Genomic DNA, 13,533 nt, shown 5'->3' on the forward strand with positions numbered 1-13,533 from the left:
AAAAATAGCTTTCCGTTTCACGTTAAACAGGTTCCGTTTTATCAAGGGTTTAATCCTATGTTAAACTATAGAAATCTGCCGGTACCATAAAAAATTTCCGCACAGAACAGGATTCCGTCTTATCAAGGGTTCGCATAAGACAGGTTTTACTGTATTAAGAATCATTATTAGCAAAATAGCACCCACTACAAAAAAAAAAATATTAGATCTGCCATTGCAATACGCTTATAACGTTAACATTTCAACAAGCCGACAGGCGCAAACGAATATAATCATAAGAACAACAAACGAAGATAATAGTTATCAGAACACAGACACGATAATTGCGATAGTTCGAGGTGGCGTCGGAGCACGTGCGATACGTTATCAACATCGGTATCATGATAATGTTTGATAAGCCAAAACGATTTACACATTATTCCGAGTAAATAAATAAATAATAAGTAAAACATCCGTCTTGATTAAATTAGCTACGCGAGCACGTTCAAATAACATATAATTTGTCATCGAAGTGTAACGTATTCATAAAAGATGTATTTGTTTTGGTTACTGCGGTAGTTCGACATTTCGGCGGCCGTTAGTTCTGGAAAATTGTACCCATATTCTGTGGGTATACATTTATCTCAATCGTCATTGCATTGCTTGCAATTTCTGGGTTGAGTCTACTTGACGAAGAAAAATTAGTGCAACTCCAATCATAAATGATAGGTAATAATCATAATATGTATGGTAATGCATGCGACAAAATGTGATCGTTTCCCGTGGATTAAACCCGTGACATTTGTCTAAATTATAGTTCATCAACCGAATTTTCCCGGAGGCGATAAGCGTATTGTCAAGATATTCATGATGACTTATAAGTATATTTAAAATAAATATTATGCATTTTGTAGGTAAAGGTGGGCTTTGTATTAGATTATTTTACTAATAATCACTCCTGTACGCGCATTTAATCTAATGTATAAACACAATAAATGGTCAAATAATTTATTAATTAATGATTTACATACTTTAACACTAGAATGCAATTTATAAAATATAATTTAATATAATACAATGCAACTTAGTGGTCGCCACCGTAATAATTACCATGTACTTCGCGTATCACAGGTCCGTGTCGATGATTGTTGCGTAACGACCACAACATTGTTATCGCGCTCACCGCCACCGCCAACCGACTCGCCGCATCCATTCGCATGCGTCGCTCTCAGTGTTACGACAACGTTGCTCTGCACAGTTAACCGCGTAACTGCAGCCGTCTAGGTGCTCGAACGTCGTTCCGTCTCGCCGCCACTGTTTCCTCAAATTCCAATTCAGATACGTAAGTTATATTATAATTTGTTTGGAGGTGCGTATTAACAAAGGTATTTACTGCTTGTAGGCCTGTGAAAAACCGCCACTTTAAATTATTAAAATGTATTAAATATTTGTAATTGTATCGCATGTATATATATGTATGTGTGTATGCGTGTATAATATACTATTTTTATTTGAAATTTTAAAGTCGGCAATAACAATCTCCAAGTTTTCCATACTTTTTAATTTTTATTTACTCTCAGGTCTGTAAAACAGCCGTCAACAAAATAATCGTAGAACCACCGAATGTTGATAATATTATGATCTTCAAATAATTAAAAATATATTTTATTCTGTTGGGTAATAGATTCGTTCACACATTGATTTTATAATAGAAATATTATAAATGTCCATGAGTCAACATAATAATTTTAAAAATGTCCTTTTAAAATGTACCACTATAATGCATGCAAATACGCCGCAATTCGAAAAATGAGGTATTGTAGTATTTCTGTTATATCTGTTCCCTAAAACACGATAATACTCCTGATTTGGCTCTTGCAATTTTTATTCACCCGATAAAGTTAGATTCATGTCTGGATTCGTACGCAGAAATACTGAAACGTATAAAACTGGCTGTGTTCTTCTAAAAGATTTTCAAAGTAAACCAGCATATACCGGGGTTACCTGACCGTGAACACTTTTTATTTTCCCACGCGGTTAATACCGGCAGGTGTTCGTAAATAATGTTATCGTGGTGGTAGCGTGTCCAGAGGTTAGTTTTTCAAACTCGAATTCATAGTGCTCACTTCGGTTCACGTAATAATTTTATTGTTAAACAGTTCCGGTTATTTTTATATAGGATGTATAGTTGATTAAAAAATCGTTAGTGATTATATAATTCTGAATTATTTATTTAAATATATATGTTATATTAATTATAAAAAATTACCAGAATATTTAACCAGAACTGTAAAAAACCAATGCATTAAATATCCTTAAAATTTATTCGTATAAAATCCAAAAAAGTATTAAAACAATAATTTTAAGTAGAGAACAACGGTAAAATAATGAGAAATTTAAGTAAACGATGATAATGTCGATAAAATATAAAAATACCCACATGCATTTCTTGAATTATATATTTCCATATAAATAAGAATATTAATTGTAATATAATGTTTTAAATATTTAAATATATTATATTCACTATGTTTTGAGCTTTTTGGTGTGATTTATTTTTTTTAAGACCTCTTTAAAAATTTATTTACGGTTATGAAACTATTAAAAATAATTTCTACACTATCAAAATATGTAATTTAAAAACAAACATTTTTTTTTATTTTTTAAACTATTGAATTATAAAAATCTTCATGAAGGTTAAGATTTGAAACAAAGAAGTGTGTTTTAGTAATAATGGTATAGACATTGAATTTTGTTGGATGATTTGGCTGAGTTCTCAAAAAACTGGTGAACTGGTGAAGGGAGTTGGGAAGATTTATCTCCCTGGGCTGGTGGCAATTATCAGATTATGTGTCAGTCTGGAAGCATCAGAATCATATTATACATATTATATAAATGTCTAACTGTTAGGTACATTTTAATATTATATTAAAATACTTATTGTCAATCACGTTTATTTATTTAATAATATTGTGATAGGTGATAGATTAAAAATAAGAGTTGTATTAAATAGTGTTGTCCAAGGCTGGATTGGATCTACCAGAAATTAATATGCAGATATAAGTAAAAACTGATGATACAATTTTCAAAAATTGTGTACAACAAAGATTACTCGTCAATTATGTTGTTACAAGTATGTTTATTAAAAATAAAACGAGTCGTTAGATGATTAAATCTTCCTAGGTCGTTCTGTTCTCAGTTCTATACTACCTACTCTTAATCCTTGTATAATAAATTTACTTTTATATAATCACGCTTTGATTTTAATCTATGATTAACACATCTTTATTTAATTGAGCATATTAATTTAGATTACTTCTTCTGAACATGTTGAAAAATATTTGATGTTAAAGAAATCTAAAAATTTTAAAATAAAATTTCTCGACTGTGTAGCTATCAATTAAATTCCTGATATCAAAAAAATATATTTCTTACTAAGTCCTGAATTTTTTTTATCTTTTGATGAAGAGTATACACATGAAAATGATTTCTCGTGGGCTTTCATTTTTATTTTATCAACTACTTACAATAACATTCATACAACTACTAACACATAAAATTATAAACATTCTTAAATATTTCTAAATAATCAAATTTATGAAAATAAGGACAAGTTTTAACCAATACCAAAAATAATCGCTAAACATTTTGAAAAATATAAAATATAATTACAAACTAAAATAACTAGACAAAATTACTCTTCAGTTCAAGATTAAATATCCAAAATAAATTTCATAAAAGAAAAGAAAATATATAAATTATTTATACAAGATTATTAAGAGTTTATTATGTAATTTGTATAATATTGTTTTTATAATTTTGTTTTTTCGACATGAATGTCAATTATAAATTAGTAAGTAGAATGTATTATTATGTATTTACAAATTATTTTATATTTTTATTTTTAATAATACTGTAAATTATTTTATAATGGTTATATTAACCACATATATTACCTATATTATTATTGATAATAATTATAAACTTAAGTGTTTTTATAAGATACGTGTCAGGAATTGCTTCTATTAAAAATGTATATTAAGTTATGATATATCTTTTAAAGTTTTAATATTCTTTCTAAATATCATTTGATCTATTTTATAACTTATTTTATTACGAAGTACGAATTAATTTAATTGGTAATATAAAAAATCACATTTCTTGTGTAATATCGAACGCTATTAAGAAAAAATATACATAAATAATTTGTATTCATTCGTAATAGCTTGAACGTATAAAATGTGCGTGTTTAAATAATTTTTTTATTATCTATTATAAAACTTACATCGGTTCCTAGTATATAAATAATATAATAACTTAACCTCATTAAAAATTAATTTTTCATACATAATAATAACGTGTTTTATGTTTTACCTAGAAGTATGTATGAAATATATGCTAAAACTCATAATAATACCTAAATATATAATAACAAATAATAAAATATTTAAAAAAAATACATGTGCTCATATCTAAAATATGCTAATGTATGCGAGTTCGTGTTGGAAACCGGCTTTTAAAAATAATATTGCTGATAGTGTTTTGATATTTTCTAGTAATAGGTATTTGATGATAACGTCAAGTGGTATTATCGGATGGGTATAAGATATTATTATTAATCTTTTGGCTGAGTTGACCAAACGACCATGTGAAATCTGAATTTCATTTACTAATATAAACTTATAAGTAGTCTTATATTAGTTTATTAACAATATTTTTGTCTCTAATGTATATAATATAAATAAAACTTTTTGTTTTATATTTGACAAATGAATTTGGCATTTTTAGGAGGCGTTATTTCATTTTACGTATTTTATTTGTAGTATTTTGTTTGTTATGTTTAGTATAATAGCTTGATCTGTTTTTGAAAACATTAAATTAGCTGTTGTTTTTGTAGAAGTTTTGGAGTTATTGATTTTAAATTTAGATGTGGGTTGTTTTAATTCATAGTTATTCATGTTTGATTAAATTTTCATTGTAATTTTGTCCGTTTAATTGGGCCGTGGTGTACCAACAACGGAGTATATACATGTTACGGGTAATATGGAATACCGGGCAATGTATACATTGTTCAGTTCATTTGGTTCTGCCAGGGTAATTTGAATTTCGAATAGAAATAAATATATTAGGCACGGTGGTAGAAAATTGTATGGAATATGGAATAAATAAAAAGTATAAATATGTTACTAGTCAGACAATAATGTCATATTTAAATATTTGTGGGTTATGTCAGAGAAAAGGAAGTACGAAGAAAAAAAATTAATTAAATAATTAAATAATCAATTATTTTTTCGGAAATGAATTCGAGGTGTTAAATTGACCTTATTGATATTCAAGCGCAATTAGTTGGACATTTCAAATTTATATGTATCTACCGAGATCATTTGACAAAATTCGTAATACTTGAACCATTAAGATACAAAAATATTGAAGCAGTTGTTAATGTACTAATAGATATATTTACCCTATTTGAAGCACTCGCTTATTCACCAAAGTGATAATGAACGTGAATTCGTAAATAAAATAATCTCTGCATTTTTTTACTATGTGAAAAGATTTGAAAATAATTCTCGGTAAGCCGAAACATTCCTAAAGCTAAATTTCAGTTGAAAGAGCAAATCAAGATGTCGAAAACATGCTTGCAACATGGCTCCAATACAATTAAGAATAATAAATTATTTATAAAATATTATTACCATAATAAAATAATATTTTACACTATTACTTTCTGCAGTTATTGGTTTAAGTTCATTTTCTTGTACTGTCATCACGTCATATTAGCTCAAAACCTCTATTGGTTAATCATAAATATCAATTATTGTTCATATATTATTTTCTGATTTTATCAACATAGCTAATTACTTTTATCAGTCATTTATGAGTAGAAGAATGAAAATAGTGAATAAAAAATATTATACTTATATTTTATACCTTGTTCTGTATTATAATAATATTATAACAAATTATTTGTAAAATATTATAAAACTATTATTAAAAGTATAACAATTATTTATTTCTAATTGAGATGTATGTTTCCCGAGAAATGTATATGTTACCGGAAAAGATGACATTCAGTCAGTGTTGACAATGACTAGTGAATAACGATAATGCCTAATTTAGTAAGGAATTAACGTCAATAACTAGTCATTGATGACAATTCCTAATAAAAGAAGGCATTGATGATAACGCATTTCATTTAAATCCATTTTTAAACAGATTGTTGAAAAAAGAACAATGTTATTACACGTTACTATTCACTACTTAAATGCACAAATAGTACCGTACAGTCACTTGCGGGAGTGACCATAACGATACCAGCTACGATAATTCTGTATAGTCAATTTTATTTAAGTGCATATGTTTTTGGTTGATCATATACAATGTTCTCTAAGAACATAATTCGTTTCATATAACGAGAGTTTCAAAACTTCAAATTTTGTTTTGCATTTTTTTTTTGCATATTTCAACGTTTTATTATTCTTAGTATTATTGGTACCATTATAGAACCAAACTACTGGTTCTATCAATAAATCTAAGAACACAAATGTTTTCAAACACAAGAAAAAATACACGAATATACATTAAAGCTATTTCAGAAACATAGAACTGTCTGTTATAAATGCTATAGTATAATACACAAAATCAGCATCTGTATACACTACACACGTGTTACAATGCTTCCACAATACATTCCAACTATCCAACTGAAACAAAATACCAGCCTTAAATGAGTTCCTAAATTGTTAAATTAAATAAGGAGCCAAATCACATAAAAAACACATGCCGCACATCTTATATGTAAACATGGCAGCGGCGTGGTGCAGCTTGAGAACCCATGGTCTACGATCAATCTATGGACATCGGCCAATTTTCGTGTTGCGGACCATAGACTAAGATAAGATTTTCATACATACTCCATTGTTAACTGCTGTGCAATACTACTATCGTGATTTAAATAACACGGAACACACGTGTACTTTGTTCGGAGATCCATAAGTACTGCATTTAAGATGTGCATTTAATTCAATTTAATAATTGACAATTAAGTAAATATAACATTGAAGTTTTGAGATCTTAAGAAAATTTTAGATTTCTATGATACAAGTTATATTGTAAATAGCAAGCCTTAATTCATAATTTTACTTATGAAATATTATAAAAATAAGCTCTTTGAAATTATTACGTTTACAAAGTACCGAAAACCTATATTTTTTTATTCTAACATTTTTGAAACATTTCTAAAATTATATCTCGAAATTATGAAACTTTATTGTTGTGAAGTGCATTTGAAAGTGCATTTGAATCAATGATATCTTCATTTTACTTTGAATTTAAAAAGTATTCATGTATAAAAAAATTATAAATTTATAATATAATATTATAATTTTATATTTTTAATAACCTCTAGAAACTATTTATAAATTATTCTGATTGAAAAAAACGGGGTAATAAAATATATTTATATTTTATATAGTTATATATTAAAAAATAAACTCAATATACATACATTAATTCCTGTAGTTAATTTTTATTCTTAATATATTTCAATACATTCGAGTATGTACTTAAAAAATTTAAATAGTTTTTAAGGATATTTTAATACTTAGGTATTCGAAAAATTCCAACCTATACTATAACTTAAAAAAATGTACCATATCTATTCCACTAATTATTTTAACAAAGAGATGAGTGTCTGGGCTGGATATTTTGTTTTTAACTTTTACAACTTTATTAATAACTTCAGTGTCACTGATCCCACAAAGTATTCGTAGACCTATGAGGAATGCCCTGTATTCCTAAAATTATTTTACACATTTATTAAATATTATTACATATTTTGTATTATTTAAACACATCTTATCGTTTTACAATTAAAACAAATTACTAATTAAAATTAAACAAGGTGTTTGAGAATATTATTATTATATAATTAAAGTTAATATAGATGTAAAAAACAAAAACAAAAATTCTATTTCATTAAAGCACCAAAGTCCGGGTGCAATCACGCCCTCTGATCTAAGGTTACTATAATTTATTTGGCAAAAATCGGGACAGATTTTTTTTTTCATTGTTCTTATCAAATTAACTTTTTATTGATTTTTCGATTATACAGGGATAATTACTACAAAAATGTATTTACTTATTAATTATTTATTCCTATGGCATACTCCATACCACATGCCCCCCCTCCCACGGGATAGAAAGTCTAAAATAAACACGAACTACAGTACGACTACTCTATACTACAGTATTACACTACAGTGATTAGTTTACTACAACTGACAAAATATTGAATAATGGTTCGTTTAGAGATAATTATAACTATCGTGGGGAAACGGAAATACGAAGAAATTATTTAACAAAAATAATCATCTCTTAGTCAAAAAAATAATTAAAAAAAGATTCTTCAATCAGTTATTCAACTTTTTATTTTATCTTGACAATATTCTTATTGTTTTTTCAACCTAGAGTTAAATAAAATACAAACATATATTATTAAAGTATCATTCCGGGAAAATTGGCTGTCACATATCATGGAGACACCTAGACGCCATACTCAATATTGGTACTGTCCCACCCAAACCAGGACGTATGGCAACCCTACTCCGATTCATCGTAGTCACACTATTAAATTTACTAACATCATAAAACCAAGTTCATGGGAGCTATTTATTTATTTAACAGATTATTTGAAAATGTAATTAAAAATCTATGTAACCGTATACGTTTCGCATTTATTAAAAACATCCAAAAAATAGTTACGTGCACTAAAAAATAAGTGAAAGTGGCCGATGTGCTCTCGACGAGAAAACTGTTTTACAATACTATAAGCTGTACGTCGAAAAAAGAAAGTAAAAGTGTTACTATGAACGTGTTTCGACGGCTATATATCCGAACAATTGAAATTGTATTTAGTTTTAAATTATTTATTATATTGCCAAGATTACTGTACATAGAGTAATAAATACATTTTTTTTAGTTTTATTAGCTATCGTTATTTTATTGATTTTTCATTGTTACATGCCTATAAGCCTTAATTTAGGCTTTTAGACTTAGCCTTATAGCAAAAGTATTTACTATAAATGTTTTTATGATTTTTATATATATTACCAGTGCTATAATTATGTTTAAAGGTGATGATGTTACAAAAAAAATTTTTATGTATTTAATAATCTCATAATATGTGCTCTTTAATTATTATACAATTTTTTTATTTAAAAACATATCTACTAGATCATTAAAATGTTGATAATTATATTATTGTCGAGAATTAATAATTTGGAACTAAAGAGGCCTCTCCTATATGTCAATTTTGAATGACAGTCAACGTGATTTCATAACTGACTGTGTATGTGTATGACTAATAATGATTGACAGTCAAATTTTATGACTGATGAAAATTAAACAAGTTTGAATTTTTATCATTAGTCAAGATGGTTGACATTCATAAGTGCTCGTGTATATACTTAAATGTCAGTCGAGCAAGCCAAAAAGTGCAATTTTTCTTGTTTAACAAAATAATAAATAAATACTAATATTATTTATTTAAGTATTACATATTAGTACTAACTTATATTATATTTTTTTATTTCATTTAAGCTACTATTTAAACTTCATTTACAATGAAGAAATTTAGCGTAGTTTTACTAATTTATACCATAGTTCAGTGGCCATATGGCAAATAAAAAATGAAATATATAAAAATCGCTTTTTGAAACAAGAAGGTAACTTAAAATTAATAAGAGTATCTTTATTAATTTTAATAAATTGACGAACTCAAAAATATCTATCTGTAATAATTTTTATTTAATTATGCTTATTAAGCCTAATTGGTTTGAACAATCTACATACAATTTATTCAGTGGGAAGTTCAAAATAAAATACATTTTTAATAAATTAAAAGGAGAAGTTCTCAAGTGTTTAGGAACGTTTTTTTTAAGAGTAATAGGAGACAAAAACAAAAATCATGTAATTTTCAATATTCTTCGTTAAATCTCTGCAATTCAATCAAATTTGAATATATAAAATTGGTTAAACCACTAAAATTCATAAAAAAAATATGAAATAAAAATTTACGTTCAAAAGTGGGAGTTGTGATTTAAGAAAAAAAATGGTGCATTGCGCATGCGTAAATATAATGAACAGATTTAAGTTCAGAGACCAGAAAAATGTATATTATTATGTATAACTTCCAACTAAAAAAACAGAATTCAAATTGCATTGCTCTGTGTAAAAATATTAGGTGTATCCAGTTATCGTTTACACACTATATATAAACTATTAATTAAACTTACACAGCACAAATAAAACGAAGCAGCACGAAAAAGTTAATTTGTTAACTAACAAAACCACCCATAAATAAATTTTAAAATGTAATTTATATTATTTAAAAAATCAAAATACTATGTGAACTAATACTACTTGAACACATCTACACAATCTAGTCACAACAGTTACAATATAGAAGATTTCGAGTATCAAATACATATTTACCCAATACCTAAACTATGGGTTACACAAGAAAAAAACCAATCTTCCTAAAAATATTTTCATATTACGCAACAACTGCCGAGAATCCACGAAAGCAACAATCAAATTCATCGTATCATCAAAAGTATTAAGTAACATTTAGACAAGACAATGCTCCAATAGCCGATGCTGCCGTGGGTTATTTTGAATATAGATAAAAAAAATTATAATTCATTGTCGTAAGTGTACCCTGGTGTGAGTTGTTTGTCGTACAGTGTTTCGTGAGAATTATCAATGTTTAGTTTAATATTAATATTATTATCAATATCGCACGTGTAAAAATACCTTCACAGAAAACTATGATTATTTCGCAGCCATAATAAAAAATACTTGATTGATGACCGACTGTAGTACGTAAAATATAATGGAATTTAGCGTCCGTTGGACCAATAATATTATACTGTATTATAACAGTCGAACGTTGCATTTCCTTTCTTTGCTCCATAAAATTAAACATTATACAACTTAATATGCTATTAATTACAACACGTACAAGTATACAAAGATAGTATGCAAATTGTACGTAGGTGTAAGCATATTAATTTGTGCAAATTATGTCTGATTATTGTCAGACTACATACGTTTGAGATTTTTATAATTTTTTTTCTTTTGTCAAATCATGAAAACTATCAATAGATCATAAATATATAATTATAAAACCTACATTAGAAAGAAAAAAATTTAAACACTATCATCGTTGGATCTACCAATGACAAAACATAATGATAAACATATACATTACATTGTGACCACTCAATGAGACGAACAACGCATATAACGTATTTATTAGAAATAATAATTCCCATGTATACTTATACATACATATACACCTATACATATTGTAATGTGTATGCATATGTGTACGGAGACGAACATATATGTAAATCAGAATGTATCGTCACGTACCTACACATTGTATATAATATGATAGGTGTTTTTTATCTGTTGTTTGTTATTCGTGTCTATTGAAAACTATGAATTTTCCGACAACGTTCAACAATACGCACGATGTATTATAGATAAAATGTATAAGACTCACGCGATAAATCTCACGTTCAACAATACCATGATGCTATGAATGAACCCAAAGATGGCGCCAAAAAATTGCGCCGGTGTAAGACCTTGTTTTTTTTTCTCGTGCTATAAATAGACGCTTTGAAACGCTAAACTGTTGTTCTATTCCTAAAAAAAAAAAAAATTATAATAATAATAATAATAAAGTCAATCAAGCACTCGGTATCTAAAATGGCCCTTACACGATCAATAATATTAAAAATTTAGATTGACATATGTATCAATGTATTTTTATTTACTCGTCATTATAGCCACCAATACTCATTCGATCGTCGATTTCGAAATGCTCGTATTCAAAGTGTTATTTTTTTTTTTCAAATGGTTTCAAATACAGATTTGAGATTTATGACTTTTACTTCAGCCATGTGCAAACCAAAGAAGATAAGAAATGTACAAATTCTATATTTTTATTGAAATTATCTTTAATAAAATTTTCTTAATTGCCATAGTTGAAGATGGTCACAATATGAAGTTATCAAAGGGTTAAACACTCAATCACCGATCAATTCATTTTCAAGTGAGCTTGATATCGATATTTCTACAGTGCGGTCTGATTGGTGAATTACGATAATTACGGAAATAATGACAATAAATGTAAATCAAAATTTCTAACAATCCATATCAATATCCTCCGAAACGATCAGTATTCGCTTCAATATACATAATTCCATCAATATTATTGATGCAATTATTAACAATATATTAATCGTGGGAAGCCACTTAAATTGTAATCGCGTACGTTTATACGAGTAAACATTTATTTTTTGGAATTTCGTGTTTGTACATATTGTACCTGTTTGGTTAAATTTATCGTACATGATTATTCCATATAAACTATAATAAATTAACAGAAAAACTGCAATCACTACCATGATTGTTCCTCGTGCATAGATTATCGCACAGATATATACATAGATATTATCTACAACTAGATATTTGACTTACTATAACATTTTTTTTTATGATCATTATCAATAATCAAAATTGAAATAAGAGGTTTTTTTGATAAAAAAACTAGGTCATTTACCTGGCTTCAAAATTAACTCTAGGATGTATTTAAAATTGGCTATCTACTTGTTATATAATTATATCTATAAATTTATATCAAGTGTAAAATATATGGATTTAAAATGTTCATGATTTTTTTTTATTTCAGTTAATTCCTGTACGGAGACATTTCAACGTTACCGATCATCTCATTCCAATATGTGAGTACCGAGTGTTGTATAAAATTACTTAATTTCGTCACGGTTAAAGTCCGAGATTGCGATTGTTATTATATTTTAGATTTATTAATACAATATCGACAAGTTTATTGGATAATGTTATAATCTAATGTTTCTAAACTATTAAATAGATTTCAATTAATTTACTAAATAAAATATAATTTTTTATGATTAAGTAGATAGTTAATCAATTATATTATTATTTTAATGATTTCAAATTTTGTATTTAAATAATAAACACTTTAATTTTTACTTAAATTATCACTCGTTGGTCCATTATCATATAGGGGAGACCGGGGCTAGTTGGCTCACTTTTTACATAAGAATTTTAAATTTATTCAGTTTTATGACTTTAAAGCTTAAAATACACCTAACTGTTCAGTAACTTGTAGGCTACATAATTAATTTAAATTGCCATCTTAATTATTAATCCATAATTGACAAAAAAAATAAAACTAAAAAAAAATAATCAGACTAACTTACCCCGTGTACGGGGCAAGTTGTCACACATATGAATATATTCAGTTTTTCCTCATTTATTCATTTATTTAAATTTAGGTATTGTTAAGATAATGAAGCAATAGTATTTTTATTCTCTCTTATGAAGTAAAACATTTTAAATTATAATATAAATATATTAAAATTCCTTATTAATTTATTCAACAGTAGGTATTTTTAAAATATATCAAACATAATAATTATTGTAACAAGTAATTTAAAAAAA

At 26.8% G+C, this 13,533-nt stretch overlaps 1 long non-coding RNA gene across 2 annotated transcripts; it reads left to right on the forward strand.

Annotated features, from left to right (window-relative positions):
* The first annotated feature begins 397 nt into the window (after positions 1–397).
* On the forward strand, positions 398–12,848 carry LOC112687345. 2 transcript variants are annotated; one of them, XR_003148968.1, is made up of 4 exons: positions 398–708; positions 797–860; positions 1,111–1,321; positions 12,740–12,848. It is a non-coding gene; the product is annotated as an uncharacterized LOC112687345 (long non-coding RNA). The 2 variants fall into 2 exon arrangements; XR_003148969.1 differs by lacking the exon at positions 797–860 and having other exon boundaries at positions 401–708.
* Positions 12,849–13,533: the final 685 nt, after the last annotated feature.

The sequence above is a fragment of the Sipha flava genome, unplaced genomic scaffold (assembly GCF_003268045.1).
Source record: "Sipha flava isolate LNK unplaced genomic scaffold, YSA_version1 34533_pilon_pilon, whole genome shotgun sequence".
Lineage (NCBI taxonomy): Eukaryota > Metazoa > Arthropoda > Insecta > Hemiptera > Aphididae > Sipha > Sipha flava.